This window comes from Phyllobates terribilis, unplaced genomic scaffold (genome assembly GCF_046119375.1).
Source record: "Phyllobates terribilis strain yellow unplaced genomic scaffold, ASM4611937v1 Scaffold_1__5_contigs__length_1240528914, whole genome shotgun sequence".
Classification (NCBI taxonomy): domain Eukaryota; kingdom Metazoa; phylum Chordata; class Amphibia; order Anura; family Dendrobatidae; genus Phyllobates; species Phyllobates terribilis.
In genome coordinates, this window is record NW_027362761.1 from 1,063,836,180 (window position 1) to 1,063,864,139 (window position 27,960).

Here is a 27,960-nt window from a genome sequence, read left to right on the forward strand (position 1 = left end):
ACAGATACATAACAGAGCCAGGAGACGCTTAGGCCCCGCTTTCTGGGAGCGTGTACTCCAAGAGAAGGCCCTACCACAAGGTCAGCCAGCGCAGGACAGAGACAAAGTTAGGCCTAGCTCCAGGCAGGTCAGAAACTTACTAAGCAGAGGCAAGAAACAGGAGTCCCTACACCCGCTCATTGGGGAGGATCCTGATATGCAACCATCACCCTACAGAGCTCCGGGATGTGCCTGAATTTCCACCAGTAAAAGGTACTGAAGTGACTACCGTGTCCGTTCCCGTTCTTGATCTGACCCAGCTGGGTCTCCCCTGTCCTGCATTCCCCCTGCACATGCTGCCCTGAGACCTAGCTCCACCTGTGGGGAGCTATACCATCGAGCTGCCTTATCACCGGCCTCAGTGGACTGCTGCAGCGCCGGTGCTTCTCACCAGATACCACAGGTGGCGTCACGAACCCTTATAAAATTAACAATTATCCAACCTTTTAAAGAGTGACCATAGGGTATGGGCCAGGGAGCCAACCACCGCGACATCCCAAATGCCAGGCAAAGGCCCGGGTACCGAGTCATCCGGATCCCCTGGGCTAGTCACATCCTCCTCCACCTCCTCTGCTGACCTCATCGACTGGCTGACTGTGGGTTGACAGTAAGTGGGATCTCCAACCTCGTCATCATCACCCTTTGTGTTCTCACACCCGTCGTCCTCAGAGCCAACCTCTTCCTGCCCTGACCGAAAAGTCAAGTTGTCTCTCCAATCAGTATTTGAGTCTCATCATCGTCTTCATCATTGTCTCCACCAACAGGAGTTACAGTTTGGGAACGAGGGTCTACATTATGCTCAGAACCTTCTTCATCTGGTCCTGGATCCGACTTATAAAGATTCTGGGCATCAGTGCAGATCATTTCCTCGTCTGGATTAACAGAAGCTCTGGAGCAGACCTCCGTTTCCCAGGCTATAGTATGAGTAATCAGCTGTGCAGACTCAACCATCTGTGTTACCCCATACTCAGACGGGCAGCTGGAGACTTGGGAGCTGTGAGGAAGCAAGTGCGGTTGGGGTGACACCTCTGAGGACTGGAGTATTTGTGATGTTGAAGTTGAGGTGGAGGAGAGCCTACTTGAAGGAGCACTTGATATCCGTTGAAGCACCTGATGTTTTTGTGCCTCATCTGGAATTTGTAGCGATGGGCGTGTCTGTAAGAAAGGGATCGCATCACATTGTCCACGAAAAGAAGTAGACATCTTAGTTTGGCTGGAAGATGGTCTTTCTTCTGCAGATGTTACTCCCCCCCGACCGTGGTGGGGCTCGACCCACCAGCGGACAGGCACCAGTATTGGGAGAGGGGTGCTGGCCGTCAGGGTTCACCGCGGCTCTGGCACAAACCCGGCGACACGGTGGTCGCACGGGCAGGAACGGACTGGCCGTGTCGGCTTCGCACTTCTTTGGTTTTTTGCCTATATCTGTGTCTCCCCCTCCTTTTACTCCTCCACCTCTTTTCTTTTCGCATGACTATATGTACTTGTCACTTTTCCATGTGTTAGTTGTGTCTTCTGAGCAGTTTGTCAGCTTTTGGACACCTTTTGAAGTGTTTTCTATGTGTTTTCTATGTGTTTCTATGTGTTTTTGTTTGCCTGCCATTGGTTTTAACGGTGTTCGATGGTGTTCGACGAACAGTTCTACGAACAGTTCGGCGAACATACGGGTGTTCGACGAACCGAACCGAACTCAAACACTACGGGGGTGGCTCAACATTAATCTTAACCACCACTAAAGGCTCACCTGGTGATATGGATTCTATAAGCTATTGGTTAGGATTAGAGATGAGCGGTGTTTGACTAGAACTGTTCGCCAATCTCAAATTCGAGCTGTTTTGGGTGGTGTTCGAGTCGTTCGATGAACGTGAACGATTTGCAAAAAATTCGGCTGTTCGAGGTTATGTTCGATAACTGTTCGTGCACCAAAAGCGTGTCCTGCATGTCTGGAGCTATTTAGAGCACAAATCATGCAGGGATTGTCTGCCACTCACTGTATTGCCACAGCCATGGTGGTTGTGGCATTACAGTGGTTGCCCAAATCGATGGGAACAGTGCTCACAGTGAAACATGAAAAGCCGGCAATTCAGCAGCGGCATACACCGGTACCCGACAATTTAGAACAGAAAGAATAGAGTATCACACAAAGATTAGATAGATAGAAACATGTCAGTCACATATATAAGAAGTACAGTGACAGTGTTGGTTACTGTACTTGTCATTTAGTGTTAAAGGATTTATTAAAAAAAATATTAGTGTTTTCATGCACCATCTCTTTAAAAAATCCGGCCGGCAATGCAGCATCGGTACCCGACAATTTATAACATAAAGAATAGAGCATTTTTTAATAAATCCTTTATTTTAACACTAAATGACAAGTACAGTAATCAACACTATCACTGTACTTCTTATATATATGACTGGCATGTTTCTATCTATCTAATCTATGTGTGATGCTCTATTCTTTATGTTATAAATTGTCGGGTACCGATGCTGCATTGCCGGCCGGCTTTTTTAAAGAGACGGTGCATGAAAACACTATTATTTTTTTAAATAAATCCTTTAACACTAAATGACAAGTACAGTAAGCAACACTGTCACTGTACTTCTTATATATGTGACTGACATGTTTCTACCTATCTAATCTATGATGCTCTATTCCTTCTTGTCTAAATTGTCGGGTACCGGTGTATGCCGCTGCTGAATTGCTGGCCGGCATTTTTAAAGAGAGTGTCTTCTGAGCAGTTTGACAGCTTTTGACCACCTTTGAAGGTGTTTTCTATGTGTTTCTATGTGTTTTTGTTTGCCTGCCATTGGTTTTAACGGTGTTCGACGGTGTTCGTCGGTGTTCGACGGTGTTTGACGAACAGTTCCACGAACATCCCGGTGTTCGACGAACCAAACCGAACCCTAACACTACCGGGGTGGCTCAACACTAGTTAGGATGAGCAACATGGATAGATGGTGATGGAGCAGCATGTCCGACAGTATATGGACCTTTGAAAATCAGGACTATAGGGTATGCAGGATGGCAGGCAGACAAGTGGAGAAGAAAACAGCAGAAGACACAGAGCTAGGAGTGTGGATATAAATAGAAAATGTAGTTATATAGTCGATACAGCTCTTACAGTAAACAAATTGTTAATGAAAGAGTGTATGCTTTCAACAGATAGATGGTAAATGACAGAGATATAGTCAATTAGCAAATAAGTTGTTAACCACAGCCAACTGTGATGAAAAGCAAACTAAATACTTTACTGCGGAGAAGATAAATCATTGTTGGAGCAGAGTTGTAGTGTGAGTGTGAACATTATTAGCAGTGAAGAATTTTTTGATCTTACATCAGGTAAATAGTTGACCGCAGTTTTGATCTAGGAAATAACTCAAATAGTAGATAAACCAGCAAGAGTTTGCTTAGCCACCTGAGAGAAATGGATGGTGAGGTAACCTCCAGAAGTACTAAGACAGTACGAAGCTGAGTCTGAGTCAGCATTAAGACCTTAGTTGATGTCAAAGATTGGTGTCAGATCACAGTAGAAGACCGGTGCAGACTTGCACAAAGGGAATAGGCTTAGGAACAGGAACCAAGAGCTGGCATCTGAGCCGGGACAGGCAAGTAACAACATACTTAAAGTTGTTGCTGAAAGGATCTTAACTTAAACCTGTTTGCGGGATAGTTGATAATTGTTTGATCAATGAGGTCTGATAAGTAGGACTGTCATAATCATGCTTATGAATTTAACAGTACACTGATTGAAAGGAGTGGTGGTCTCGCAAACACACTCCCATTCTTTTTAGATTGCCATTAGTGATGCGCAAGCACTAAAAAGCTCAGGTGCTCGTTGCTCGGGTAGAGCAAATCAAAATATCAATCTCTGACTCCTAGGTCTCTGCTGTGAACAATGTTCGCAGAGCTGTGAAAATAAGCAAATCACTTTTTTTCCACAAAAATGATATTTTAGCCCCAATTTTTTTATTTTCACAAGGGTAACAGGAGAAATTGTATCCATAAGTTGTTATGCAATTTCTCCTGAGTGTGGTACTTTATATGTGGGTGAAAACCATTGCATTTGATTATCTAAAACACCTTTCAAGCCATGTGATCAGTCACATGACCTGAAAGGTTCTGGAATTACTGGTGCAGAAAGTACTGCAGTTGCTCTGCGCCTGCAGCCTCCATTCAGTCCCAGTAGCTTCTTCTCCTGCTCTGCACCGATCACATAGATCAGTGTATGACAGGACGAGAGGGCAGCTCTCTCTGTGATTTGCAAGGATGTCATGTCAGAGTTCTTCTCCAACACAGAAAGGTGCCTCTGAACTCTAAAAGTTTTTTTTGTTGAAAAATGTGTCTTATAATGCGAAAAATAATGTTATTTATTTTTTAACCTTTTTGATTGCTTTTTATTACCTTTTTGTGTGTCACTAAATTTTGATATGTTTTAATTATTTTTTTTAAGGTGGTCACCATACAGAATAAATAATGAGAGTTTTATTGTTCGTTTTGTCCCAATGTGGCTATACCAATTACATGAGACATGTATATTTTTCATTTTGAAGTACATGAGGTCTATCAGTTCTCCATTGATACAGTTTGTTAGACTCTGCTGGTATCAGGGTAGAACAGGCCACTACACCCGAGGTCATTTTTTGACCTCAAGATGAAATCGCAACTATCAACGCCTGCAATCGAGTTAAAGATAGAGCCCTCTGAACTCCTCCAGGCTCTCTAATGCCCATTTGGCAATTACTGGTTATCTTGACCATACACAGGTTATCAAATTAGTTGATAAAGAAAGGGAGGTCATGCATGCACCTCTCTCTATTGTTATTAGAGGAGGCTTTGAGTACTTTTCAAAGCAATAAAAAACAGGCACTGATAGACTCCCATCTGAGCTCTATAAAGATTTAGGGATGGTGTTGTTGCCGCGGTTGGTGGAGGTCATTTAAGGCTGGTGAATTACCAAGCTCTGTGCAAAGCCGCAATAGTCTCCCTAAGCCGGGGAGAGGTCCAGTGTATATCGATTCGGCCCATCTCATTACTGTCAGTAGATATTAAGATTCTAGGTAAGGTACTGGCTATGTGACTTATTAACGTTCTTACACATTTAAAGGATTTATGCCTGCAAAATCCACTTCAATAAATTTAAGGTGACTCTTTCTTAATTTACAGTTGCAACCAGTAAAAGTGGGGTTGATGGTGCTCTTACTTGATGCTGCAAAGGCTTGTGATAGCGTCGAGTGGGACTACCTATCTTTAGTAATGAGGGGAATGGGCTTTGGAGCGACATTCCTTTCATGGATTAAATTGTTATACTCTAATCCACGTGTTCGGATAAGAGCAAATAACTCTTTGTCATATTCTTTTAGTTTATGTAGGGGGACACGACAGAGGTGCCCTCTGTTACCCCTGTTATTCGTCTTAGCTATAGAGCCACAGGCCATTAGATTGCGGGTCAGCAGAGAAGTAATGATTTTATTTACAGGCCAATGAAGTAAAATATCGTATTATTCTCAGATGACTTTTTTAATCCTTGGAGATATAGATGACTTCTTATTAAATTCTACATCTTTTATTGACAAGTTCAGAGATTATCCCGGGTTACGAATTAACTGGGACAAATCTGTTCCAATGCCAGTGGATAAGCTACAGTATCTCAGATATCTAGGGTGGATCAAACACATTTGAAGGGGGGAAATTAATCCAGTCCTATCTGGCTTTGTTAAATATCCCCTCTCTGCCCAAAGCCGGGGCTGGGCACCATCTGCCAACCCACTGAGCCTACAGGGCTCTGGTACATACAGGTTACATGCTATGTTCTGTTACCTACATATTGAACACAAAGAGTCTGCTGCCTGCACATTATGCACACAAACTCTGCTCCCTGCACTTTACGCATACTGGTTCTACTATATGCATCTTACAAAGACACTCACTGCCTACAACAAGTAGTCAGTCTAGTACTACAAGCAAACATACAGCACACATAATACTTGCTCAAGTACCATACTGCTCTGCAGACACACAGGCTCACATACAGCTCTGCTACACATGCACTGACGCTGGCCTGTGCTCATTACACTGCATCCTCCTCTCTAGCCAGTACATTGAAAGGAAATTCACCATTTACATTACAGTTATATGAAAAAGTTTGGGCACCCTTATTAATCTTAAGCTTAATGTTTTATTAAAATTGGTGTTTTTGCAACAGCTATTTCAGTTTGATATATGTAATAACTGTTTGACACAGTAATGTTTCTGCCTTGAAATGAGGTTTATTGTACTAACAGAAAATGTGCAATCTGCATTTAAACAAAATTTGACAGGTGCATAAGTATGGGCACCCTTATCATTTTCTTGTTTTAAATACTCCTACCTACTTTTTACTGACTTACTAAAGCACTTTTTTGGGTTTTGTAACCTCATTGAGCTTTGAACTTCATAGCCAGGTGTATGCAATCATGAGAAAAGCTACTTAAGGTGGCCATTTGCAAGTTGTTCTCCTGTTTGAATCTCACTTTTTGGAAGTGTCTTTTCAGGGGAGATATAGAAACAAGCTAATGATCAAAACATCGGAAAAGACTAAACAATTGTCAGATATTGATGAGCATATTCCATTTTCTCCCATATGGCAGAACCAAATACTCCCAGAGATATTTAGGCTAGAAGGTTTTAGTCCTTGCAGAAAAGCAGGAATTCACTTCATAACTCAACTGCAGATGGATGGGATATTTAAAGTTTCCAACAGCTAAGAGATGAACTTTTACTCCCACACAAATTCTTTTATCAATACCTCCAACTGCATCTTAACAAAATATTGTAGTGCAGCTCATAATCCAAAATCCCTTATTATTGTCAATGATACTTATCCAGACTTGTGTAACAGGAGCCATTTCCAGGATTTATAAACTTCTTGCAGTTTATAGCTAAATACCCATTGAAAATAAACGAAAGATGGGATCGAGAGCTTGGTGTAATTGACCCAGGCCAATGGGATGTAATAATTTCCTCTCTACCACAACTGTCTACTAGCAAAGCCTGTAGGCTGTCCCAGTTGTATGTACTGCAAGTGTATAGAACTACTAAATTTCTTCATAGAATAGGGATAAGGTCTGATGGCATGTGTTCGTGATGGGAACGTGAACCACTTGGGAGCTTTTTGGAAAAAGATCATAAATTATACTAATAACGTGTTTGATCTTACAATTCCAATGCAACCTGTAGTCTGTGTCTTGGGATTTGTTGATGGAGTAACAGAAGATGAAAATGAAAGACAGGTGCTAAAAATGATCCTATATCAGGTTAGAAAAATTCTAGCAGCACATTGGCTTGATTTCACACCACCAAGATTTGAGGAAAAGTGGAGATCCTTCTATGGTTTATCAGTTTTGTCTATATTCTACTCAGCCGCTGCTAAGGTGTCTGGTACTTAAACAGTTTTGATATCTTGCTTTAATTCTATATGAACTAGGATATTTGTGTATAAGATCTTTATATATATTTATAATGTGACATACCAATATATTCAGTTAGGTCCATATATATTTGGACAGAGACAACATTTTTCTAATTTTGGTTCTAGACATTACCACAATGAATTTTAACCGGTTCCCGACCGCCCACTGTAGATAAACGTCGGCGCTTGCCGGGCTCTGTGCAGTGCCGACGTTTAAAAATGGTGGGTGGTCTCGCAGTGCTCAGGACCCCCAGGGTCCTGCAAGCACTGCGATTCCGGTGTAGAGCATTAGCTCTGACAGGGTACATCATCGGGACCTGATTAGATCAGGTCCCAGTGATGTTAACCCCTTGCTGTCTTCTATATGCTGTGATCTATAGTGATCGCGGCATATAGGAGACAGCAGGAAGAGAGGGGGTCGTCTTACTTACCTCCGAAGACCTCCGTTTCGTTTGAGGACCTGGGGTTGCTATGGCAGCTGGAGGTCACATGACCACCTCCAGCTCTGCCATATATGGTGTCCTTCCTGTCTGACTTCAGCCTGTATGTAGCTGAAGTCAGACAGGAGACTCTGACTGAAGCAGTCAGTGAAGATCTCATATAATGTAATATATGTGTATTACATTACATGAGATCAGTGATCAGAAAAATAAAAATGAATGTCCCATACAGGGACTAAGTAAAAATGTAAAAAAAAGTTAAAAAAAAGTTTTTAAACTATTAAAAAAAAAAATCACAAAATAAATAAAAATAAATAAATAAAATATTAAACCAATAAATCCGTAAATTATTACAAAACCAAAAAAAGTACACATATTTGGTATCGCCGCGTCCGAAACAACCCGAGCTATAAAACTGTCACACTAATTAACTCCTTCTGTGCACACCGTAATAAAAATAAATAAAAAACGGAGCAAAAAAATATGCTTTTTCATCATATCGCCAAACAAAAAGTGGAAAAAAATGCGATCAAAAAGCAGAATAGAAATAAAAATGGTACCACTGAAAACGTCATCTTGTTCCGCAAAAAAAAGCCGCCATACAGCTCCATCAGCCAAAAAATAAAAAAGTTATAGCGCTGAGAATAAAGCAATGCAAAAAAAATATTTTTTTTTCTATAAAATTGTTTTATTGTGTAAAAGCGCCAAAACATAAAAAAAATACAGTAAGTGTAGTATCGCTGTAAATGTACTGACCCGAAGAATAACGCTGCCTGATCACTTTTACCACACGCAGAACGGCATAAAAAAAAACTCAAAAAACAATTCCTGAAGTGTTTGTTTTTGTTAACTTTACCTCCCAAAAAACGGAATAGAAAGCGATCAAAAAATGTCACGTGCCCAAAAATGGTTCCAATAAAAATTTCAACTCGTCCCGCAAAAAACAAGCCGCCACATGACTCTATCGGCCGAAATATGGAAAAATTATAGCTCTCAAAATATGGTGATGCAAAAACTAGATTTTGCAAAAAAAGCGTATTTTAGTGTGTGACAGCTGTCAGTCAAAAAAACCCGATATAAATCTGGTATCTCTGTAATCGCACCGACCCGAAGAATAAAGTAATCTAATCAGTTATATCACTCTAGGAACGGCATAAAAAATAAATAAAACAAATATTATTCACCTGCTACTGATTTGTTTATTATGTCTCCCAAAGATCCCAGTAAGGCTCTGCTCACATTTATCCTGTGCTCTGCGCTGAGCACTTACACCAGAGTTTCCGTGTAAATCTCTGAAATACGTGATTCAGCCAGAACCCATGATGGAAGATTCCCTGTAATGAGGCAGATATAGGCCACTGTGGATGCCGTCTAGCCTGGGATCCCACGGTGTCATTTGTTTTAGGCGTGCATAAAAGTGCGGTTGGCCACAGTTTTGTGCACTTCTGAAAAAAAGGACACCACTAAACAGAGGCCAGACGGAGTCCAGAGTAACTCTGCTGCCTCATTACAGTGAATGTATCCTGCAGGGATTTCATCTGAATTACATCACTTGGAAAATTAGATGGAAACCCCGATGTAAGTGCTCAGCCTAGAGCGCCGGATAAATGTTACGTAAAATGTTCCCAATAAAAGCTTCAACTCAGTCCTCAAAAAAAGCTAGTCCCCACTCAGGTCCATCATCTGTTAAAAATATAAGGGACTTCCAAGTTACTGGTAGCAGAAAGGCTCTGGAAAAGCAAAATGGTCCTTGCCCCCCAAAAGAAATTCAGAAAATTTTGTGCTCCCAAATCCAAATGCCTATTCTACAATAATTTGTTCTCCAATTGTCAAATAGCGCTCCTTCCCCCTCAAATCTCACCGTATGGCTAAGTGGTACGATACAGCCACATATGGGTATTGACACTTTTAGAAGAAATTGTGTGACACATTTCGGCACCATTTTTACCCATTGCCCTGTGTGAAAATGTAAAATCTGAGGGTAAAACATTTTTTTGTGGTAAAAATATATTATGCTTTTTTCACTGCCCAATGGTATAAATTTAAAAATTAAAAAATGCTCACTACTTCCCTAGATGAATTCCTTGAGAGGTGTAGTTTACAAAATGGGGTCACTTGTGGGGGTTTCTGCTGTTTTGGCATGTCAGCGACTCTTCAAATGTGACATGGTGTCTGCTGCCTATCCCAGCCAACATAGCGCTTCTTTCTCTTCCGAACCCTGCCGTACACCAAAGCAGTGGTTTTCCCCCACATATGGGGTATCGGCGTACTCAGGAGAAATTGTACAACAAATTTCATGGTGCAATTTATCCTGTTACCCTTATGATAATGCAAAATTAGGGAATGAAAAACATTTTTTATGGGAAAAATGTGAAAATTTTATTTTTACGGCTCAATATTATAAACTTCTGTGAAGCAGCTGGGGGTGCAAGGTGCTCACCACACATCTAGATAAGTTCCCTAAGGGTTCTAGTTTCCAAAATGGTGGCACTTGTGGGGGGTTTCCACTGTTTAGGCACATTAGGGGCTCCCCAAATGTGACATGGCGTCCGCTAATTATTCAAACAAATTTTACATTCAAAAAGTCAAATGGCGCTCCTTCCCTTTCAAACCCTGCCATGTGCCCAAACAGTAATTTGCCTCCACATATGGGGTATCAGCGTGTTCAGGAGAAATTGCATAACAAATTTCATGGTGCAATTTATCCTATTACCCTTATGATAATGCAAAATTAAGGGATGAAAAATGGTTTTGTGGGAAAAATGTGAAAATTTTATTTTTACAGCTCAATATTATAAACTTCTCTGAAGCACCTTGGGGTTCAAGGTGCTCACCACACATCTAGATAAGTTCCCTAAGGGGTCTAGTTTCCAAAATGGTGTCACTTGTGGGGGGTTTCCACTGTTTAGGCACATCAGGAGCTCTCCAAACGCAACATGGTGTCCGCTAATTATTCAGACAAATTTTACATTCAAAAAGTCTAATGGCGCTCCTTCCCTTCCGAACCCTGCCGTGCGCCCAAACAGTGGTTATCCCTCACATATGGGGTATCAGCACGCTCAAGAGAAATTGCACAAAAAAAATTGGGGTCCATTTTTTCATGTTACCCCTGTGAAAATAAAAAAATTGGGTCTAAAATAACATTTTTGTGAAAAAAGTTAAATGTTAATTTTTTTCTTCCACATTCCAAAAATTCCTGTGAAGCACCTGAAGGGTTAATAAAGTTCTTGAATGTGGTTTTGAGCACCTTGAGGGGTGCAGTTTTTAGAATGGTGTCACTTTTGGGTATTTTCTGTCATAAAGACCCCTCAAAGTGACTTCAAATATGATGTGGTCCCTAAAAAAATGTTTTTGTAAATTTTGTTGGAAAAATGAGAAATCGCTGGTCAACTTTTAACCCTTATAGCTCCCTAACAAAAAAAAATTTTGGTTCCAAAATTGTGCTGATGTAAAGTAGACATGTGGGAAATGTTATTTATTAACTATTTTGTGTGACATATCTCTCTGATTTAAGGGCATGAAAATTCAAAGTTTGAAAATTGCAAAATTTTCAAAATTTTCGCCAAATTTCCGATTTTTTCACAAATAAACGCAAGTGATATCGAAGAAATTTTACCACTATCATGAAGTACAATATGTCACGAAAAAAAAATCTCAGAATCAGGGGAATACGTTGAAGCGTTCCAGGGTAATTACTTCATAAACTGGCAGTGGTCAGAATTGAAAAAATTGGCCTGGTCACGAAGGCAAAAACAGGCTCTGGCGCGAAGTGGTTAAACAAAACAATTCAGATGCAGTTGAAGTTCAGACTTTCAGCTTTCATTTGAGGGTATCCACATTGAAATTGGATGAAGGGTTAAGGAGTTTCAGCTCCTTAACATGTGCCACCCTGTTTTAAAAGGGACCAAAAGTAATTGGACAGATTAAATAATTGTAAATAAAATGTTCATTTCTAGTACTTGGTTGAAAACCCTTTGTTGGCAATGACTGCCTCAAGTCTTGAACTCATGGACATCACCAGACGCTGTGTTTCCTCCTTTTTGATGCTCTGCCAGGCCTTAACTGCGGTGGTTTTCAGTTGCTGTTTGTTTGTGGGCCTTTCTGTCTGAAGTTTAGTCTTTAACAAGTGAAATGCATGCTCAATTGGGTTGAGATCAGGTGACTGACTTGGCCATTCAAGAATATTCCACTTCTTTGCTTTAATAAACTCCTGGGTTGCTTTAGCTTTATGTTTTGAGTCATTGTCCATCTGTACTATGAAACGACGACCTATCAGTTTTGCTGCATTTGGCTGGATCTGAGCACACAGTATGGCTCTGAATACATCAGAATTCATTCGGCTGCTTCTGTCCTGTGTCACATCATCAATAAACACTAGTGACCCAGTGCCACTGGCAGCCATGCATGCCCAAGCCATCACACTGCCTCCGCCGTGTTTTACAGAGGATGTGGTATGCTTTCGCCATACTTTTCTCTTTCCATCATTCTGGTAGAGGTTGATCTTGGTTTCATCTGTCCAAAGAATCTTCTTCCAGAACTGTGCTGACTTTTTTAGATGTTTTTTAGCAAAGTCCAGTCTAGCCTTTTTATTCTTTATGCTTATGAGTGGCTTGCACCATGCAGTGAACCCTCTGTATTTACTTTCATGCAGTCTTCTCTTTATGGTAGATTTGGATATTGATACGCCTACCTCCTGGAGAGTGTTGTTCACTTGGTTGGCTGTTGTGAAGGGGTTTCTCTTCACCATGGAGATTATTCTGCGATCATCCACCACTGTTGTCTTCCATGGGCACCCAGGTCTTTTTGCATTGATGAGTTCACCAGTGCTTTCTTTCTTTCTCAGGATGTACCAAACTGTAGATTTTGCCACTTCTAATATTGTAGCAATTTCTCAGATGGGTTTTTTCTGTTTTTGCAGCTTAAGGATGGCTTGTTTCACCTGCATGGAGAGCTCCTTTGACATGTTTACTTCACAGCAAAACCTTCCAAATGCAAGCACCACACCTCAAATCAACTCCAGGCCTTTTATCTTCTTAATTGAGAATGACATAACGAATGGATTGCCCACACCTGTCCATGAAATAGCCTTGGAGTCAATTGTCCAATTACTTTTGGTCCCTTTAAAAACAGGGTGGCACATGTTAAGGAGCTGAAACTCCTAAACCCTTCATCCAATTTTAATGTGGATACCCTCAAATGAAAGCTGAAAGTCTGAACTTCAACTGCATCTGAATTGTTTTGTTTAAAATTCATTGTGGTAATGTCTAGAACCAAAATGAGAAAAATGTTGTCTCTGTCCAAATGTATATGGACCTAACTGTACATAGGTAAATTTTTCATCCAGAGACAGTAAAGGGTAGGTTGGGTGAAAACTTATGTTCCGTTTTACTTTGTATTGTTAAAAAATTTCAATGAAAATCTCATCTGATTAAAAATAAAATGGATGCCAGTGTCGTTATTGACAGGGGCATCTATGCAATCAGTTAGTCCTGATCAGTTGTAAAACTGATCTGGATTAGTGATGAGCGAGCATGCTCGCTAATGCTCGGTGCTCGCACGAGCATCTCACTGCTCGAGATGCTCGGCGCTCGCGCAGTATTTCCGGGGTTGCTCGGAGAGAGCTGTTGTCTCCTCCCTGCATATTTGACACTCTTTAGAGTGCCAATGAACATGCAGGGATTGCCTGCCACTCACTGTAATGCCGTAGCCATGTTGTTTGTGGCATTACACTGATTGGCTAGCCACACACCGTCATCAGGGCTATATCAGACGTGGCACCGCCATGCTCATCACAGTCACTCCATAATCAGACAGTGTAGGGAGAGCTGCTGCTGAGCTAGGGAGAGATTTGCTTGTTTCTAGTTAGTGTAGGTGTACCAAACTATATTACAGACACATATCCATCTCAACAAATAGTTCTTCTGAGGACTAATCCATCTGCAGAAATATCAGGTAGGCAGTGTATATAGGCAGGCAGGCAGTGTATATAGCAGACTGCACATAGCAAAAGAGGCTCCATTCCAGTTCTGTCTGCTGCTGCTGTTAGATATTTCAAGACAAAGGCCCAGGTCTCAGGGACCAGGAATAATTTTTTTTGGATCATAATCCTCATTATTTGCTTAAAAGCAATCCAGAGAACACAGCTTTTCTGTGCCATTTGCTTGTTGGCACTGCAGAATACAGCCAGGTCCTTTCCATATTACAGCTCTAAAAATCCAGCTATTTAAAACCTTTTTTTTCTCCGTCACACGGATCACATATATGTTTTCAGAAAATACTGGCATTTCTGACCTCCATTAAAAATTTGTTTCAGTGTGTCAGTGAAGCAATTGATACCAGTTTGCTGTTCAAAATCGTTACCTACAGGCCAGGTATTTAAAACTGTGTTTTCTCCGTCACACGGACCACATATACGTTGTCAGAAAATACTGCCATTTCTGACCTCCATTAAAAATTTGTTTCAGTGTGTCAGTGAAGCAATTGACACCAGTTTGCTGTTAAAAACAGTTACCTATAGGCCAGGTATGTAAAACTGTGTTTTCTCCGTTACACAGATCACATGTACGTTTTCAGAAAATACTGCCATTTCTGACCTTCATTAAAAAATTGTTTCAGTGTGTCAGTGAAGCATTTGACACCAGTTTGCTGTTCAAAATAGTTACCTACAGGCCAGGTCTTTAAAACTGTGTTTTCTCCATCACACGTATCACATGTACGTTTTCAGGAAATACTGCCACTTCTAACCTCAATTAAAAATTTATTTCAGTGTGTCAGTGAAGCATTTGACACCAGTTTGCTGTTCAAAATAGTTACCTACAGGCCAGGTATTTAAAACTGTGGTTTGTCCATCACACGGATCACATAAGTTCATTCTAAATTCAGTCATTTGTAGTGAGCGTGGAAGATATTGTCCTCCATTTAAAAGGCGCAAGGCACGTGGAAGGGACGGGGAGCTGGACGTGATGGTGATGATGGTGCATGCAGAAGCCGAGGCCGCGGGAAAGCTGAAATTGTGCCACAACAAACACCCACATCTTCTCGCTCGACCTTCCTGTCCCAATTAACAGGGGACTGCAGAACACCACTATTGAACACAGAGCAGTGTGAAAAGGTTATTGGTTGGATAGCAGATAATGCTTCCAGTCGCTTAGCCACCACCACCACCATCTTGTCTTCAACACGGTCAAGTCTCAGTAGCTGTGAGTCTGGACCACATATTCCTCACCCTGAACCTCCTTCCTCCCTCCATGCCGAGTGCATAGAGACAACTGATCGCACACTTGGACACTCCGAAGAGCTGTTCACTTTTCCATTTATAGATTCAGGAGGTCAGGAGGAGGACCAGAGTGCGGAAGTGGAAGACGAGGTGGTGGATGATATAGTAACTGATTCAACCTGGCAGGTGGACATGCAGAGAGAGGACAGCAGCACACAGGGGGGGAGGCAGGGCTCTCCAACAGGCAGGAAGAAGCAGTGTGGTGGCCACTGAAAGAAGGTAGGCAACTGTTCCCCGTAACACCAACATGAAGGAAGTTGACAGTACAACTGATAGATCTTCCCGAGTCTGGTTGTTTTTTAAAGACTCTGCTGATAATCGCAAAAGGCCATTTGCACCACCTGCCAGGCCAGCATCAGCAGGGGTGGCAAAACGACCAGCCTGACCACCACCAGCATGATCAGGCACATGGCAGCAAACCACCCGACTTTGTGGGCCAAACCCCTGGGTCCAGGAACAGTGTCTGCGGGTGGAATCACTGCTTCTTCCGCTGTTGTGCATGCAAGCCAATCCCGTGTCCATGGTGCGAAGATGCCTCCTGCCTTGCACCTGTCATTGCAAACTCTCAAGTAGTAGCATCAGGAAGCACTTCAGCCTCCTCCTCCTCTTCCGTCTCCATCTCCAAAATGACCACATCAGTCACAAGTTGGAAACACTGCAACATTGCCTCGGCCGTGCGGCAACAGGCTGTGCTGAAGCTAATATGCTTAGGTGACAAATCGCACAATGCTGAAGAATTTTGGACAGCTCTGAAAGAGCAGGCAGTTCTGTGGCTCACACTGCTGAACCTACAGCCGGGCATGGTCGTGTTTGATATTGGCCGGAACCTGGTGGCGGCTCTGATGACACAATTTCAATCCAGCAGAGGCAGGGGAACACTGTCAAAGTTCTGGGAGAATTTTCTCAGCCCCTCCTATCACACAGGCCCTGAGGAGCCGGGTACTCTCACAAGGAGTGCAAAGTTTGGGAAGATGCTGAGGGTGTACCTTGCCGACTTTACCAACATCCTCCGTGATTCCTCTGTGGCTTATAATTATTGGCTATCCAAGCTGGATACATGGAATGAACTGTCTCTCTACGCCTTGGAGGTCCTGGCCTGCCCTGCCACTAACGTTTTATCGGAGCGGGTTTTTAGTGCCGCAGGTGGAATTATAACTGATAAGCGCATCTGCCTGTCAACTGAAAATGATGACAGGCTGACTCGTAGAAAAATGAACAAGGGCTGGATTAGGCCTGACTTCTCAACACCACCGAATGATAGCAGCGTAACATAAACTCAAATCCAGTGTCTTTTTTTGGGAGGTGTATTCCCATGCACCTCTTCACTCCCACACATGGATATACACTTCCTGATTTTGGCTATTTGCTCTTGTCCTTCACCTTCTCCTCATCCTCATCCTCCACCACCATATCACTAGGGTGACCGTGGTCCGTAATGCAACACCCACATAATTTTTTTAAAGGTTGTTTATGATTTTGATAAAAAAAAATTTTCATGTATACCCCCAGGGGTAAATGTTTGTCAGCCCATACACTTAGTGCTTGGGCATTACAAGTATGGGAGACCCGCTCCTTTCTAATGGGAACATTTTTTATGAGGCCATCTAAGTCTCTTCCAAGGTGCATTGGAGTGCCTCCCAATTTTTGGCAGCCCTTGCATTCATTGCATAGGCCAACACTATGGGAAACTCTCTCCTTTCTAATGGGAATTTGTCATTACTGTGGCCCTTTGGCTCTTTGTGTCTTTAAATTCTTAGTGGGATTTTTCCTAAATTTGGTTAGCCTTTGGACTCACTGCTAGTGTTGAGCCACCCCCGTAGTGTTCGGGTTCGGTTCGGTTCGTCGAACACCGGGATGTTCGAGGAACTGTTCGTCGAACAGTTCGTCGAACACCTTAGAACACCGTCGAACACCGTTAAAACCAATGGCAGGCAAACAAAAACACATAGAAACACATAGAAAACACCTGCAAAGGTGTCCAAAAGCTGACAAACTGCTCAGAAGACACTCTCTTTAAAAAAGCCGGCCGGCAAATTCAGCAGCGGCATACACCGGTACCCGACAATTTAGACAAGAAGGAATAGAGCATCACACATAGATTAGATAGATAGAAACATGTCAGTCACACATATAAGAAGCACAGTGACAGTGTTGGTTACTGCACTTGTCATTTAGTGTAAAGGATTTATTAAAAAAAATATTAGTGTTTTCATGCACCGTCTCTTTAAAAAAGCCGGCAGGCAATTCAGCATCTGTACCCGACAATGTATAACAGACAGAATAGAGCTTCACACATAGATTAGATAGATAGAAACATGTCAGTCACATATATAATAAGTACAGTGATAGTGTTGCTTACTGTACTTGTCATTTAGTGTAAAGGATTTATTTAAAAAAATAATAGTGTTTTCATGCACTGTCTCTTTAAAAAAGCCGGCCGGCAATTCAGCAGCGGTACCCGACAATTTAGAACAGAAAGATAGAGCATCACACATAGATTAGATAGATAGAAACATGTCAGTCACATATATATGAAGTACAGTGATAGTGTTGGTTACTGTACTTGTCATTTAGTATTAAAATAAAGGATTTATTATTAAAAAAATTGGCGTGGGGTTCCCCTTAATTTTAGGCTCTAGCGGAGGTTAAGCAGACGGCTGGGGCAGATGTTTGAAGCCTGGGAAGGGGGTAATACCCACGGAGCTTCCCAGGCTACTAATATCAGCCCCCAGCTGAATACATAGCCTTTACTAGCTATTAAAATGGGGGACCCCCCAAAAAAAATGACGTGGGGTCCCCCCTAATTTAATAGCTAGCAAAGGCTAGGCAGACAGCTGGGGGCTGATATTAATAGCCCAGGAAGGGAGCCATGAATATTGGCCCCCTCCCAGGCTAGAAACACCAGCCGTCAGCCGCCCCAGAAATGGCGCATTCATAGGATGCGCCAATTCTGGCACTTAGCCTCGCTCTTCCACGCTGCCCTGGTGCGGTGGCAGGGGGTAATAGGGTTGGGGTTGATGTCAGCTTATAATGCCAGCTGACATCAAGCCCAGGTTAGTAATGGAGAGGCGTCTATAAGACACCCCCATTACTAACCCCATAGTCAAAGTTAAAAAAAACACAAACACCCAGAATAAAGTCCTTTAATTGAAATAAAGACACAATCCTTTATTGTTCTAAATTAAACCATACTTACCATGACGCCCATTCCAGCTGAAGCCAACGATCTCCTGAAATAAAAGAAAAATAATAAAGCAACATCATCCTTACCTTTCCATGGTTCCCATGACAGCTTGAGCTCTGCTACATCGAGATGACAGGCTGGACCGCAGCAGAACGCTGCCATCCAGCCTGTCATCCCGCAGACACTGAGAAGCGCAGGCTTGCTTGCGCTCCACAGTGTCTCTCTGTGAGGGCATCCAGATGAGCCGAGTTAATGTCCAATGAACTCGGCTCACCTTATGCACGTCACTGACAGCGTGGGAAAATTCTCCTGCACTCAGCGCTTCAGCGTGGGAGAATTCTCACACTGAAGCGCTGAGTGCAGGAGAATTCTCCCACGCTGTCAGTGACGTGCAGGAGGTGAGCTGAGTTCATTGGACATGAGCTCACCTTATGCACGTCACTGACAGCGTGGGAAAATTCTCCTGCACTCAGCGCTTCAGCGGGAGAATTCTCACGCTGAAGCGCTGAGTGCAGGAGAATTCTCCCACGCTGTCAGTGACGTGCAGGAGGTGAGCTGAGTTCATTGGACATGAGCTCACCTTATGCACGTCACTGACAGCGTGGGAGAATTCTCCTGCACTCACCGCTTCAGCGTGAGAATTTTCCCACGCTGTCAGTGACGTGCATGAGGTGAGCCGAGTTCATTGGACATGAACTCGGCTCATCTGGATGTCGTCACAGAGAGACGCTGAGCAGCGCAAGCAAGCCTGCGCTTCTCAGTGTCTGCGGGATGAGAGGCTGGATGGCAGCGTTCTGCTGCGGTCCAGCCTGTCATCTCGATGTAGCAGAGCTGAAGCTGTCGTGGGAACCATGGAAAGGTAAGGATGAGGTTGCTTTATTATTTTTCTTTTATTGCAGGAGATCGTTGGCTTCAGCTGGAATGGGCGTGACGGTAAGTATGGTTTAATTTAGAACAATAAAGGATTGTGTCTTTATTTCAATTAAAGGACTTTATTCTGGGTGTTTGTGTTTTTTTTAACTTTGACTATGGGGTTAGTAATGGGGGTGTCTTATAGACGCCTCTCCATTACTAACCTGGGCTTGATGTCAGCTGGCATTATAAGCTGACATCAACCCCAACCCTATTACCCCCTGCCACCGCACCAGGGCAGCGTGGAAGAGCGAGGCTAAGTGCCAGAATTGGCGCATCCTATGAATGCGCCATTTCTGGGGCGGCTGACGGCTGGTGTTTCTAGCCTGGGAGGGGGCCAATATTCATGGCTCCCTTCCTGGGCTATTAATATCAGCCCCCAGCTGTCTGCCTAGCCTTTGCTAGCTATTAAATTAGGGGGGACCCCACGTCATTTTTTTTGGGGGGTCCCCCATTTTAATAGCTCGTAAAGGCTATGTATTCAGCTGGGGGCTGATATTAGTAGCCTGGGAAGCTCCGTGGGTATTACCCCCTTCCCAGGCTTCAAACATCTGCCCCAGCCGTCTGCTTAACCTCCGCTAGAGCCTAAAATTAAGGGGAACCCCACGCCAATTTTTTTAATAATAAATCCTTTACTTTAATACTAAATGACAAGTACAGTAACCAACACTATCACTGTACTTCATATATATGTGACTGACATGTTTCTATCTATCTAATCTATGTGTGAAGCTCTATTCTGTCTGTTATAAATTGTCGGGTACAGATGCTGAATTGCCGGCCGGCTTTTTTAAAGAGACGGTGCATGAAAACACTATTATTTTTTTTGATAAATCCTTTACGCTAAATGACAAGTACAGTAAGCAACACTGTCACTGTACTTCGTATATATGTGACTGACATGTTTCTATCTATCTAATCTATGTATGATGCTCTATTCTGTCTGTTATAAATTGTCGGGTACCGCTGCTGAATTGCCGGCCGGCTTTTTTAAAGAGACAGTGCATGAAAACACTATTATTTTTTTTGATAAATCCTTTACGCTAAATGACAAGTACAGTAAGCAGCACTTTCACTGTACTTCGTATATATGTGGCTGACATGTTTATATCTATCTAATCTATGTGTGAAGCTCTATTCTTTCGGTTCTAAATTGTCGGGTACAGGTGTATGCCGCTGCTGAATTTCCGGCTTTTCATGTTTCACTGTTGGCACTGTTCCCATCGATTTGGGCAATCACTGTAATGCCACAACCACCATGGCTGTGGCATTACAGTGAGTGGCAGACAATCCCTGCATGATTGGTGCTCTAAATAGCGCCAGACATGCAGGACACGCTTTTGGTGCACGAACAGTTATCGAACATAACCTCGAACAGCCGAATTTTTTGCAAATCGTTCGGGTTCGTCGAACAACTCGAACACCGCCCAAAACAGCTCGAATTTGAGATTGGCGAACAGTTCTAGTCGAACACCGCTCATCTCTACTCACTGCATAATCTACAACTGTATAGCAGACTCTCTCCTTTCTAATGGGAACATGTCATACTCGTTACTGTGGCCCTGCTCTATGTATCTTTAAATTGTTAGTACAGTTTTTGCTAAACTTGGTCAGCCGTTGGAATCACTGCATACCCTATAACTGTATAGCAGACCATCTCCTTTCTAATGGGAACATGTCGCACTCGCTTCTGTGGCCCTGCTCTATGTGTCTTTAAATTATTAGTGGGGTTTTTCCTAAATTTGGTCAGCCGTTGGACTCACTGCATACCCTTTAACTGTGTAGCACACCTGCTCCTTTGTAATGGAAACATGTCATTACTGTGGCCTTGCTCTATGTGTCTTTAACTTCTTAGTGAGGTTTTTCCCAAATTTTGGTCAGCCCTTGCAGTCACAGTATGGGCATTACCACTATAGGAGACCCACTCCTTTAATGGGAACAGTTTTTTTACTGAGACCCTCCTCTATGTCTCTTCAAAGGGGTATTGTGTTGCGTCCGAATTTTTGGCAGCCCTTGCAGTCACTGCATACGCAATAACAGTATAGGAGACCCACTCGTTAATAATGGAACAACAAAGAATAGCCGACTCATGGCTCACTAAGAATAACGAGGGCCGGCTGCTCGCCTTTTACGAATAGTAAGGGCCGCCTGATGGCCCTATAAAAATTGGCTTTGTGACTTTCAGAGTCCCTCCATCATAAATGAAACAGGATGTGTCTGATGATGTGTCACACACCAGATAAGGTTGTAAAATGTTAAAATGACATTTCCCAGTGTAAGCATTAGTCTCAAAAAATAACGTAAAAAAAACAAAAAACAGTAAGATCTTTCTTTAGTATAAAAAACAGAGTCTCCAATGTAACCTCAATGTAATCACATTGTTCAGCTCCTGCACCTCCTCCTCCATCTCTAAAATGACCACATCAGTCACAAGCTGAAAGCACTGGAGCACTGCCTTGGCTAAGCAGCAACAGGCTGTGCTGAAGATAACATGCTTAATGCTTAAGTGACAAACCACCCAGCGCTGCAGAGGTGTTGAAAGTTGTAACACAGAAGCCTGATCTGTGGCTTTCACCGCTGAACATACATACAGGAATGCTCATGTGTGACAATGGGTGGAACCTGATGATGGAGAAATGACAGCTGGAGTAGATACGGTTTCCCTCTATGCCAGTCATTTCACCAAGCTAAAGAATATGGCTGTGGTTAAATACAACTCCCACTGAGAAGCTGTTTCAGATTGGAAAACATTGGGCCCACCAGAGGATTTGATTCTGAGGGCTCACCTTTCTTCCCCACTCAAGAGCCCCAAAGCAGCTGAAAGTTAGCGCTATCATGAACTCTCCTGATGTAGAAACCAGGGCACAACAGAGGATTCTCTGGTGGCACTGTCCAACCCTGCCGAGAAGCAGTCCTGGCTAAGAAAAGTGTGTGGGAAGGTTCCCGGACACTCTATGGCTGCTTTTTTACTGAGGTGGAAACCCACGCAAACACGGGAAGAATATACAAAATCTTTGCAGATGTTTTGCTTGCTGGGATTTGAACCCAGGATCCCACACTGACCCAATGTGCTGCCGTTCACCCTCTGATATATAACAAGCTGGAGAAACTTGCACCTACTGCCACTCTATCTTCAGCTCCTTTGTGAGAAACTAATGTATTTGGGCAGCCACTCAGTCTACCAAATAACATTCCTGAGAAGGAAATTGGAGGTGGCTTCGCTACTGGTACTGGGGGCAGTGGTAATACCATGGCGTCGTACCATAGTTTAGTGGAAATATTCCAGGCTCGTAGGAGGCAAGCAGATTCCCACAGAAAAGTACCAGCAGTAATGCTCAGGGACCCGTGCTTGTAGAATGCGGATAGAACACCGGGAGAAATAGTGGAGGCTGGGGACCGAATATGGACACGAGGCATGAGGTTGTGAAAAGCTTCCACCTCCATGAGCCTAAAAGGCCACATTTCAAGTGCAAGCAGCTGCCCAGAAATCTGGCAGTTTAGTATTGCGGCCTATGGGTAAGTGGGTGGGTGGGTGGCTGCATACTTGCGCTTGCATTCCAAGTAACAGAAAAATAAACAGTTGGTTGCCTCTATCATCATCATAGCCTCACCTCGGCAATATGAACACTCCTGAAGGCGAAGCCAGGGCCCACCGGAGGAGTCTCCGATTTTCTGGTGGGCCCTTCCAACCGTGCCGAGAAGCAGTCCTGGCTAAGAAAAGTGTGTGGGAAGGTTACCGGACTCTCTATGGCTGCTTTTTTACTGAGGTGGAAACCCACGTAAACACGAGGAGAACATACAAAATCCTTGCAGATGTTGTCCTTGCTGAGATTTGAACCCAGGATCCCAAGGCTGCAAGGCTTCAGTGCTAACCACTGTTCCAATGTGCTGCCATTCACCCTCTGATATATAACAGGCTGGAGAAACTTGCACCTACTGGCACGCTAAGAAAAGTGTGAGGGAAGGTTCCTGGACACTCTATGGATGCTTTTTTAATGTGGATCGGATGTGCTTTTTCATGCTATTTCTCAAACCGCATTGCTGATCAGGCCATTGCCCAACTCTGTAGTCATGAAATTAAATGCACAAAGAAAGATGTTTGTGTGTCAAAGCACCACCGACAAGTGTGAGTTGATGTTGGACGGGCTACCATTGCTTCTGCAACAAGCTGCATTAGAGGACTTCCTGGGAGAAATGACACCCAGAGTAGATACGGTTTCCCTCTATGCCTGTCCTTTCACCGAGCTAAAGAATATGGCTGTGGTGAAATACAACTCTCAGCAAAAAAAAAGTTGCCGACTGGCTCCGTACCGTCCCTGGCCACATTCACCTGTCCACGTGTTTGTGGTTAGGCGGTCCTTCCCAGTAAGTGCACTGGGGAGGGCACGGGTAATGTTCTGGGACACGTGCTTGTGGAACGCAGAGACGATACCGGGAGAAACCGTGGCGGCTGGGGACCGAGTATGGACACCAGGCCACCGCCGGCATGAGGTTGTGAATAGCTTCTACCTCCACGAGCCTAAAAGGCCACAATTCAAGTGAAATCAGCTTTAGATAACTTCCTGGGAGAAATTACAGCTGGAGTAGATATGGTTTCCGAAATCCTTTCACCAAGCTAAACAATATGGCTGTGGTGAAATATGTGGCACCCCAGGGGTCTGGTTTCCACAGTAATAGCAGTATTACGTCTGTGAGCAGGTGGGAGGTCTCCTGGGCAGGAATCCTAAGCATGCCACACCTCCTGCCCAGGCCTGGGAGGGGAAGAACTTCCCCTACATAAACTGGGGCTGAGGCAGGGTTAGGGAGAGGAGTTCCAGACAGAGACGGAGTCTGGTCTGGACACGCAGAAACAGGGACAGACAGACATCAGGAGCTCTTTAGGAGCCAAGGAGAAGCGACAGGGGCTGGAGCTGTGCAGAGCTCGCCCTGGGAGAAGGTACTAAAACCGGACACAGGAGTCCGAGGCTGTGGGGACTAAGATATACCCAGCAGCAGAATCCATCCGGCAGGGGATTCCAGGTCCTCTGGCCATAAAAGCCCGGAGGCTCAGTCACAACGAAGGGACCAGCACCGCCATCCCGGAGCGGAGGCTAACAGGAGGCTCCAGGTCACCAGCCATACGGGTAAGCACCACACGGTATACCCAGGGACGTGGGCTACTTGTAACCGCTGAAAGCAGGGTAGCCAGGAAGGGTACAGACTAACGGGAAGGCCTACAACTCCACCTGGCCAGGGGAACTCCGGCTTACTCGCAGACTAACCAGGCCCCAACTACTAGCCAGTACTCCCAGGGGAATTTGCCTTGTACCATCAGTAAAGGCCCTGAACTGTACCCTCGCGTCTCCGTGCTTCCTTGTCGCACCGTTAGTGCTGGGACATCCACACCATCACTCCCAACATCACCCACATCCGCTGCCCTGAGGCCATACCTCTCCCGTTGGGGGTTATATCAACATTGCTGCACACCTATACCACCGGCCTCAGCGGTCTGCCCTGCAGCGGCGGTTTCATAACCGCATTCAACGGGTGGCGTAGTCGGACACTAATACCATCATACCAATAACTGCCACTTAGTTTGACCACCCTGGGCGCGGACCGGGTCACCGCCACACGAAGACTACTACCCCCATCGGATCCGGCTCCGGGCATCCCCCGCGCGCACGCGCACCGCACTACAGCACTGGCCCGGGGGGCGAGTAAACTTTGGCGTAGTCGGCAGGATTGCGTGCTCGCAACCACCGGGTGCTGCGTGCCTGAAAAAAGAGACTTTTATACTTACCTGTGGTGAAGTTTCCCGCCGTCTGGAGCTGATTCCCGCCATCCGACGCCATCTTCTGCCTTCTTCCCGCCATCCGTGGAGTTTTCCCGCCATTGGACGCCATCCTGAGGGCGCCACGCGGGAAGAAGAGGGGCGTGGACTCCGAAAGCCCGCGAGAACTGAAGCCCCGCCTCACGTCCGGACGTTGCGTAAGGTCCTGGAAGGAGCCCAGCAGACGCCGACGTCATAGGAGCGCGACGGAAGGTCCTCAACCCTGACGATCCACTGCGGAGCCGCGGCCTACGGAAGAGGATCATCGCAAGGTAGGCCACGGTCCACTAGGGGGGAGGAGGATGTCGGATACGGAGGAGAACTTCACCGCCACAGCCGCCGCCAGCGCCACCGCTGCTGCGGTCATGCCTTTCACCATGCCCTATATCCCGGGGGCAGCCTGGCTACCCCAGTACTCAGGGGAGTCACATACCCTAAATGACTTCAGAGAAAGGCTGGATAGCCTCTTCCAGGTGTATCCCCTCACGGAGGCGCAAAAATGAGCATCCTGGTGGCCCAATTAATCGGGGCAGCCCAAAGGGAGGTAAAGTCCTGGCCACCTGGGAGGAAGAGGACTGTCAGAGACATACTAACCCGGCTGAAAGACACATTTGACACCCGCACCTCAGCCGAAATAAAACTAAGATTTTATGGGTGCAAACAACGGGCACATGAGAGTATAAGAGACTATGCGCTAAACCTACAAGAGGCCCTGAGAGCCATTAAGCAGGCAGACCCTGACAGCGTGGGAAATGAAGATAAGCTGTTGACTGAACAATTTATTGAGGGTCTACTGTGCAATGCCCATCGAACCCAGTTGCGGGCAATGGCCTTACAGGACCCTGACCTGGACTTTGCACAGTTCAAGGACAGAGCCATCCGGGTGCTCCGAGAACCGGCACCAGGTGGCGCTGTGACCCACAGGCGCCCTGCTATCACTTACCACCAGGAGACGGCGCCCTTGTCTGCAGGGCCTGTGGGAGCTGATGCGCAGGCTTTAAACAGTGACCCGGCTACAGACCTGCACCATCAGGTCCAAGAGCTGACTAAGAGCATTGCCGCGCTAACCAGAACTGTGCAGTCTTTACAGGTCTCTTCTCCAGGAAAGATCCAGCTGGCATCTGGACCAGAGGACGTCCCGTGGCGCCGACTGAGGAGGACCCCACCGGCCAGAGGAAGACCCAGCGACAGATACAACGAGGACGGACGACCCATCTGCCGCCGCTGCAATCAACCCGGACATGTGGCAAGGTACTGTCATTTAAACGGGCACAACCTGGGGTAGAGGGCCAACCCCCAGGCATAAGACCATCAGGCCCATCAAACTGGCGTGATAAATACGTAGGGGGACGTCCAATCTTGCCTGTGGTACTGGATGGCATTCCTATGAGTGCCCTACTAGACACCGGGTCACAGGTCACCACCATCCCGTACGTGCTCTTCAAGCAGTACTGGAATGACTCGGACATAACCCGCTACCCAGATGACGACCTGAGTATCATCGCCAGCAATGGTCAGCCCGTGCCGCAGGTGGGATTCAAAGAGGTGACCATTAAGATCGGTAAAGTCGAACTGGCGGCACAAGGACTGATAATAGTGGACATAGACCGTCATGAGAGTCACCCTAGAATAACGTTGGGAACCAATGTAATTGAAAATTGTCTTGCAGAGGTGATTCTTATTTTACAGCAGGTTGCCAAGAACGCCAGTTCCGGCCAGCAGCGTGTGCTCCAAAAAGAGATCCGGGCACTGATGAAGCGGCAACAGGTGGAACTATCTGGTGGTGAGATAGGTAGCGTGAGAATGTGTGACCCGTTCCCTATTGCCATGCCCCCAAAAAGTGAGATGATGATTTGGTGTCGGGCAGCTATTGGTCTAAGAGGTAGAGACTACCAAGCAATGGTAGAACCCGTCTACTCAGACAGTAGGCCCACCATTTTGACAGCACGGGGGGTGGTCGATGTACGCCATGGGAGGGTGCCCGTTCGTATCATAAATATCGGGGAGAGAGAAGTACACCTGCCCCGGTATGCCACGCTAGCCAAATTGTTCACCGTAAACCAGAATTCTGTACAGGCCATGGAACCCTTGCCTCCATCTCAACCAGAGGAAGGTAACGGCTCTAAGAAACCAGTGGAGGACTGGTGTCAGCAACTGCATTTGGGTACTGACTCCACTCCCTCACACCAGAAACAGGGAGTCTATCGGGTGGTTCGAGAGTACGAGAGAGTGTTTAGTAAACACCCGCTAGACTTCGGGCGAGTAAAGGGGGTAGAACACCACATCCCCACGGGAGACCATCCTCCCATAAAGGAGAGATACCGACCCGTACCCCCTGCACACTACCAACACGCCAAGGGGATGCTTAGAGACATGAAGGAGGCTGGGGTAATCAGGGACAGCTGTAGCCCCTGGGCAGCTCCACTAGTTTTAGTGAAAAAGAAGGACAACACTATGAGAATGTGTGTAGACTACAGGAAGGTCAACCGTATCACACACAAAGATGCGTACCCGTTACCAAGGATAGAAGAGTCCTTAGCTGCATTAAAATCTGCTAACTTCTTCTCTACTTTGGATCTCACTAGCGGGTACTGGCAGGTTCCTGTAGCAGAGGCGGACCGGGAGAAGACCGCATTCACCACCCCGATGGGTCTCAGCGAATTTAACTGTATGCCGTTCGGGCTCTGCAACGCACCAGGAACCTTCCAACGGTTGATGGAATGCTGTCTGGGACACCGGAACTTCGAGACGGTCCTGTTATACCTGGACGATGTCATCGTCTATTCCAAGACCTACGAGGACCACCTGAAACACCTGGCAGAAGTGTTCGAAGGTCTGGCGAATTACGGCCT